The sequence below is a fragment of the Myotis davidii genome, unplaced genomic scaffold, assembly GCF_000327345.1.
Source record: "Myotis davidii unplaced genomic scaffold, ASM32734v1 scaffold96, whole genome shotgun sequence".
In the NCBI taxonomy this organism is placed as follows: Eukaryota; Metazoa; Chordata; class Mammalia; order Chiroptera; family Vespertilionidae; genus Myotis; species Myotis davidii.
Genome location: NW_006289416.1, coordinates 6,133,017 through 6,139,237, shown reverse-complemented (window position 1 = coordinate 6,139,237; position 6,221 = coordinate 6,133,017). Strand labels below are relative to the sequence as shown.

At 44.5% G+C, this 6,221-nt stretch overlaps 1 pseudogene; it reads left to right on the top strand.

Moving 5' to 3' along the window:
• Window positions 1-5,617: 5,617 nt before the first annotated feature.
• Window positions 5,618-5,829, top strand: LOC102755362 (annotated as a pseudogene).
• The last annotated feature ends 392 nt before the right edge of the window (window positions 5,830-6,221 follow it).

The window sequence follows — 6,221 nt, the reverse complement described above, 5'->3', positions numbered from 1 at the left end:
GAAACAGTTTGTGGTGGCAAGAGAGCCAGAAAAGTCTTCATTCTTGACCTGACCCATTCCCTGAGAATTTTCACTATGTCTCTGGCTTAAAGGAATAGCGGGTAACAGGTTGCATGTTGAAAGAAGCAGGGAGCATGCCAGCCACACTTTATATTGAGTTTAATGAAGAAGTGCAACTCCTTTTTCCAGAGTTATGTCAGAAACCATGAAGGAACATAGGTAGCAGAGCTAAGTTGGGGATCATTAGAGATGGGACCACTTGTTTGCCTGGAATAATTTGAACAGCACTGCTGAGAACAAATTTCCATGTGGAAGGATAGGAAAACCTTCCACTCTCATAATAAAGTTAGATGGGATTATGGAGATTCCTTTTTTTTAAATTTTGTTTTATTGCTTAAAGTATTACAAAGAGTATTACCTATGTCTCCTCCCCCTCCTTGACCTTCCTTCAGCCTCCCCTACCCCCAGTGTCATTTTGTTAATTTAATTTGTTTAATGTATTACATAAATCTCCTTTTTCTCCCATTGACCTCTCCCCTGCTGTTCCCACCCCCTAGCACATGTCCTCAACCCCCTACTGTCTGTGTCCATTGGTTATGCTCATATGCATGCATACAAGTCCTTTGGTTGATATCTTACCTCGTTCTCCCGCCCCCCTAGAGATTCTTGATGTTTATTTCTGCTGTAAGATTATAGAATACTTACCAGTTTTTTGTAGGTATGCCACATACCATGTCAAATTCCTGAAACATGTGACTAAAATAATTTTCTTTCAGGCAGTTCTAATCTTTAGCATGTGGGCACCAGATCAGTAGGTTGTCTGGGTTATAAGTTCATTGAGAAATTTGGTGAAAAAGTTAGTAAAAACATTTATAAATCTGGATTTCTCTGTTTGATCAAAATGGTATACTTGGTATGTCTGAACAGAAATATTTAAAATGTCCTTTGATATGAGACAGAGTGCAACAATACCAATTAAACTCCAGACCCCAAGCAAAGATTAGGCCTCCTCATGGCTTGCTCACCAACAGAATAACAGATTTCTTTTGGTTGGTTCTATGTGATTGGTTGCTTCTGTATTCCACTCTCAGATCAGAGTTGGATAGAATGCATAATTGGAGGCTTCCTTAATTTATGAGTATAATTGTAAAGCAGGACCTATTTTCTTCTAAAAATTTGTTTTTATTGACTTCAGAGAGGAAGGGAGAGGGAGAGAGTGATAGAAACATCAGTGATGAGAGAGAATAATTGATTGGCTGCTTCCTGCACATTCCCTACTGCAGTGGTTGTCAACCTTCCTAATGCCACGATCCTTTAATACAGTTCCTCATGTTGTGGTGACTCCCAACCATAAAATTATTTTTGTTGCCACTTCATAACTGTAATTTTGCTACTGTTATGAATCGTAATGTAAATATCTGATATGCAGGATGTATTTCCATTGTTACAAATTGAACATAGTTAAAGCATAATGATTAATCACAAAAACAATATATAATTATATATGTGTTTTCCGATGGTCTTAGGTGACCCCTGTAAAAGGGTCGTTCAACCCCCAAAGGGGTCGTGACCCACAGGTTGAGAACCACTGCCCTACTGGGAATCGAGCCTGCAACTCAGGCAAGTGCCCTGACCAGGAATGAAACTGTGACCTTCTGGTTCATAGATCAACGCTCAAACACTGAGCCACATTGGCTGGGCCTATTTTATTTTCTAGAATTTGAAAATCTCACCCAGAGGAGCTAGTGATGCAAAGGAGAGGGGATCATAGAAAAATTTTTCTGGCTTTCTAGTAGTATAAGCAGTAGTAGCAAAATCAAGTTTGGCAGTGGCAATGGACTGGTTTGCGGTAGTTGTTGCAACAAGACTGAATCTACAGGGTAGCAGTGGCAGCAGTGCTAGAGGTGATGTTGGTTACCCCAAGACTGAGTTTTTTTGGGGGGCAGATGTGCAAGTCAAAGTGTCTAGTGTTCTTGGCAACCTCGGAGACTGCTTCACTGGATAAGTTTAGCAGCATAATTTTAGGCTTCCTTCCTTGCTATGGCTTTCCAGCCTCCTATTTATTTTGTAAGTTGCCTAATGCCATTTTAATGGGTTCTTTATGCTTGGGTTCTGCTAGACTTTGGTTTGCTGCTTGTAACTCAGAATCTGAGGCATATCACTGGGGACTTTGTTAAAATGCAGATTCTATGGCCTATACATAATCAGAATATCTGGCATTTGGGCACAGGAATATAACTTTTTAAGTATCCTGAATCAAGACTTTTTTTTCTATAGTAAGTGTCAGAAACTGAATTCAAGCCAGTTTAAGAAAAAAAGAAAGAAAGAAAGAAAAAGGAATGTATTCACTCATATAATTTGAAACCCTAGGGAGCAGATATTCAGGAAATACTGAATGCAGAACTCAAGCAAAGCCTTCAGGATTTGGTTTCTCTCTTTCCTGGTTCTGTCTTCTGTGGTATTTTCTTCAGTCTAAAATTTCACATGGTACCAAGATGGTCACAGTGACTCCAGACCCGATATCCTCTCAGCTTGTGTTCTAGTAGGCAGAGCAGTTGTGTTTGTCCTAGAAGCCATGGCTCTGATGGAGGTCGTGTCTGAAACTATCACCAGGGTCAAAGGTTGCAAAGCTCCAAGTAGTTGGCCTGCGTTTCCTGACACCTCTGGAGCCCAGATTCTCTCAGGAGTAGATTTTCTCTTTTTACTTGGCTGACAGAGTCAACCTTTTGCTAACCATCTTTCCTAAGGGCTATTTGACATCCTTATGCTTGCAGTTGAGTTATACACTCATTCCCTCACTTATTCATGAATAGATTGGACTGCTGGGGTCCAACTCCAGCAGGTCCAGGGGTCCCCAAAGGTTTGACGGAGTCACACTCGGAGTCAGCGTTCAGTTGATCAGCATGGTTGGGTTCTCTTGCCTGGTTCTATTGTCAGGTTCTGTCCAGGTTCTCCTGCCATGTTCTGTCTAGGTTCTCCAGCTAATTTCTGTAGCCAGGTTCTGGTGACCTTGGTTAAAACACATAGCGCCAGGAAGGTGAGCAAACATAGTAAGAACAGTATGCCATATATGCCAGGTCCCTTGAAACATATGCTGTGCAGATGTTTCTTCCCTGCAGCGACTGTGTCAAGCAGCAAGTATGGACCGGCTCCCGGCATTGGACACTTACTGAACATTTCGCTAGGCAAAGGGAATTTAAAGTTGAATATGATATGGTCCTTCTTTTAAAAGAACATAGATTTTAGTGGTGGAGATACATAAATAAGCCAGTATTTAAATTGATTTGATTTATTATTGAACATCTAATGCTTGGCACTATTCTAGTGCTGGGGATACAGCAGTAAATAAAATAAAGTATTTGTCAGGATAGAACTTACATTATAATGGAATAAGGCACAAGATAAACCAATAAAGAAACAATATAGCAGATAGGGATAAATACAATTGAAAATAGTCAGTCAAGGCCTCTCTGAGAAAGCGGTATAGATGTGAAGGAAGTGAGGGAGTGAGCCGGTGGCTATCCCCAGGGAAGCACATACCAGGCAGAGGAAGCATCCTATATAATAAAAGCCTAATAAGCTAAGTGTCTGGTCATTGGTTGACTGTTCAACCAATCAAAGCGTAGTATGCTAATGATATGCTAAGGCTGCTCAACTGCTCACTATGATGTGCACTGACCACCAGGGGGTAGACGCTCTGACCGGTAGGTTAGCTTGCTGCTGGGGCCCGGCTGATCGGATCTGAGCGAGATGGGCCAGACACGCCCTGGAGCCCTCCCATGGTCCCTCCCCAGCCCCGATCATGCACCGGTGGGGTCCCTCAGCCTGGCCTGAGTCCTCTCACAATCCGGGACCCCTCGGGGGGATGTCAGAGAGCTGGTTTCATCTGATACAGCAGGCCACTCCCCTCAGGAGGGTGCCAGATGCAGGGCTCATGGCTGGTGAGTGCTGCTGCGGCGGCATGAGCCACTCTCTATCAGAACTGATTGGGCACAAATCTGCAGCAGGTGTAGTGGGGCTAGGATGAGCAGGAGTGGCAGGTAGGAGCTGCAGGCGGCATTGGACTGATGGTTTTGGCCTGATGCCCGCAGGCCACCCTGAGGAACCCTCCCATGCATGAATTCATGCACCGGGCCTCTAGTCCTATATAATAAAAGGGTAACATGCAAATTGACCCTAATGGCTGAACGACCGGAACGACTGGAATGACCGGTTGCTATGCCATGCACTGAACACCAGGGGGCAGACGCTCAATGCAGGAGCTGCCCTTGGTGGTCAGTGTGCTCCCACAGAGGGAGCTTCGCTCAGCCACAAACTGGGCTGATGGCTGCAAGCACAGTGAGCACTGGGGAGTGGGCCTAAGCCAGCAGGTGGACATCCCCCAAGGGCTCCCAGGCTGCCAGAGGGATGTCTGACTGCCAGTTTAGGCCTGATCCCCCGGGTAGCGGGCCTTAGCCGGCAGGTAGACATCCTCCGAAGGGTCCCGGACTGCAAGAGGGTGCAGGCTGGGCCGAGGAACCCCCCGAGTGCATGAATTTTCATGCACCAGACTCTAGTCAGATATAAAGGGACTGGGCAGGATCAGGTGTGGCCAGTGTAATTGGTGCAGAGTGTTGGGGAGAGTTGTTGGAGATGAGTTTAAAGAAGACAGGAGAGGGGATAGATTATGTAGGGTTTTGCAAACCATTGTAATGCTGTCTGTGTGGGAATAACTTGGGGATTCTGAGCAGAGAGGAGACATAAATTGCTCTGGCTATGGTATAAAGGATGGAACCTGTTGTGAGAGGCTGATACACATTATCCAGGTGAGAGATAATGGAGCTAACCAGGGCAGTGAGTAGAAAGTGGTTGGATTGTGGATATATTTTGAAGTCAGATCTTGAATGTGAGGTGTGGATTGAATGTGAGGTGTGAGAGAAAGAGAAAAGTCAAGACCTACTCCATAGTTTTTGGCTTGAGCAACTAGAAGAATAATTTGCCACTTACTAAAAAGGGAAAGATTGCTGAAGAAACTTGGTAAGCTGTCTATTAGACAGTCAAGTGCATGTGTTAAGCTGGCAGTTGGGTATCCTAGTTGAGAGTTCAGGTTTGAGGTTTGGGCTGGAGATACAGATTTGGGCTAAGTCATGGGTTTGGATAAAGTCACTCAGAAAGAGGGTATAGAGCAAATATCCTTAATGTGAAGTTCAAATGAATGTAGCTGGAGGGAAACACCAACTGTGCTGATCGATCCCACTTTAAATCTATGAATTTGTAAGTTATCTTTCCATGGCAATGTAGCAATCTTATTTCTTAAGCTTCTACTAGCCTTCATCTCTCCTCACACTTAGCTGAAGACTTGACATCTAAGCGACTGAGAAATCAGGAACAGTTGTAAGAGAACTACTCCCCATTCTCACCATCAAATCTACCAGTTACTCGACATCTGTACACACACTCTGCTTTTATTCTTCTTGCAATAGGAAGACTGTTCCAGCTCCTATATAACTCCAGTTAGGCCCAGGGGAACATTGTCCCCTCTCATCTGCTCAAGGACTTTGCTTCTGCAACCATCCCCTTTCTCTTTTGCATCTTCAGCTTTACTTTTTACTCATCATCCCCATCCCCATGCTGTAATATGTTCTATCTGATGTTTCACGACGAGGTGGAAATCGAGGACTTCCAATATGACGAAGACCTGGAGACGTATTTCTACCCCTGCCCTTGTGGCGATAACTTCTGCATCACTAAGGTAACCTCAGGTCCCCCGGCCGCCCCCTAGAGCAGGCGCGTTTTGCTCTCTGGTGATTCTTCCGCCGCCCCGTACCCACGCGGCTCTTGTTATTCACGCCCTTTTTATCCTGTGTGCCCCCCCCCCCCCCCCCCCCCCCCCCCATTTATCTGCTCTCCTTTGTAGCAATGCTCTTGAAAGAGTTGTCTCTAATCACTCTCTCACCTCTATTATTTCCGGAACATACTCCAGTCAGGTTCTTGTCCTCTGGTTCCACTAAAACCAATCTTATGTTTGGCAAGGATCACTTTCTTGCCAGATTCAATAAACAATTCTTAAACTTCATCTTAGTCATCCTCTCAGCAGTATGTGACATAGTTGATTACTCTTTCTTTCTTGATACTCTTTTTTTGTAGTTGTTGGGTTCCAGAACCTCACACTTCTTGGATTTCTTATTTCACCAGCTGCTTCCCTCTCAGTCTCCTTCACTGGGTCTTTCTAATTTTTGCTG